The sequence below is a fragment of the Chinchilla lanigera genome, unplaced genomic scaffold (genome assembly GCF_000276665.1).
Source record: "Chinchilla lanigera isolate Chin_1 unplaced genomic scaffold, ChiLan1.0 scaffold00038, whole genome shotgun sequence".
In the NCBI taxonomy this organism is placed as follows: Eukaryota; Metazoa; Chordata; class Mammalia; order Rodentia; family Chinchillidae; genus Chinchilla; species Chinchilla lanigera.
Window position 1 is genome coordinate 16,112,147 of NW_004955439.1, and position 1,543 is coordinate 16,113,689.

Here is a 1,543-nt window from a genome sequence, read left to right on the forward strand (position 1 = left end):
AGTAGGGGAAACGCACTATCTTCCTTGAGTCCTGGTGTCCCTCCTGCTCGGTTTGGTGCAAATGCAAATCCGCCCTTTTCCACTCTGGGGGAAGGGGTTTGATGGGAATCGGGACAAGCACCGACCAGGGAGGAATCTGGATTGGGCTTCAAAATAAAAACACGTGAAACTGGACAGGGAGGGAATAAGTGTGGCGAACCGGAGGCCCCAGGGCACTCGCCTAGAGCCCCAGCTGGTGAGACTTACACAAAGTGGACACAAGTTTGTTCAGCACAGCCGCTGCACGGCTGCGCGCCGCACGCTCAGGTGCCCGCCTTGCCCTCCGCCACAGTTGAGCTGTGGCGCGTGCGCTGCCTTTCAAAGAAGGTGCCACAGTCCGAGGAGTCTGAAGGGTCCCAGCGGGAGGAACAGGGCTATTGCCCCTAGCTGGGAGCCTTCAAGCACAGGGTCACCGCTGCACGCGCCTGTGAAACTCGGCCGCCGCGCGCCGTGCGCTCCTCCTCTCAACTTCTCCAAACTCCTGCGGCTTCCCGTTCCCAGCGCCCATTGGGCAGCGCAGCTCCCTTCAACTGCGACTGTCTGCGTTCATGGCTTCGGAAGGGGACCAGGCGGCCTCTTAGGCGCCAGTGAGGAGGCTGCTACAGTGTTTTAGGGTGACGAGCTCACCGTTTCTCGTGTCGGAGCCATAGTTTGCTCTTTCTACTCTCTGTCCCCATTGGGACAAACTGGATGTGTGCACATGAAGTTTGTCTTAACGTGACTGACTATTGGAAAGGAAGTCCTGGGGATGAGCAGTCTCAAACCTTAGGTTTACAGGCAACTCTGCTTGACTTAAACTCCTACCAAATGTTCCAGTCTGAACTCTCCTCTTGGGAGCTCTGATTGAGAGCTGCTCGGTTGGGCTGCTGGCTCTCCAGCGGGAGGATTCCCTGGCTCAGGCGATCAACAGGCCAACGTGGCTCGCCCAACAGCACATAGGTGGAGCAGTTGCAGGGCTGCGGGTTTAGAATACAGAACACTGGACCCCTATGTGAGCAGACCCGCAGAAACGCAGCAGCAGCCCCGCCCTCTCGCGGGTCTGGGGTGGACACACACGAGCGCAGAGGGCCGCCAGGGCGTGGGGCCTGGCGCGGCCGTGCCCAGACCCCACCGGCTCGCCGTGAGGGTGCGGGCAGCGGCGTGGGGAGCTCTTGCTCCGCCAGTGGGCGTCTTCTGCCGCCGCCGCCTCCTCTACCGGCAGCAGCGGCACTGCGGCGCTTTTCTTCGCTGCTCCAGAGCAGCCAGCTCGGCCCCGGCACCGGAGCGCGCAGACCACGCCACGCCCGCAGGCAGCGTCTCCGCAGCCCCTCGCCCGGCGGGGAGGACGCAGATAGCGCGCGCCAGCCCGTAGCAGGCGCCGGCGCCGGCTCTCGCCCCGAAGCCTGGATTGTCCTGCGCCTAAAGCCGAGAGCGATGTGAAGGCTGGGCCGGCAGGGCCGGAGGAGGGGGAGCAGGACCGGACTAGCGCCCGGGCCGAGCGGCCAGCGAGCGCAGGTCCTGCGGG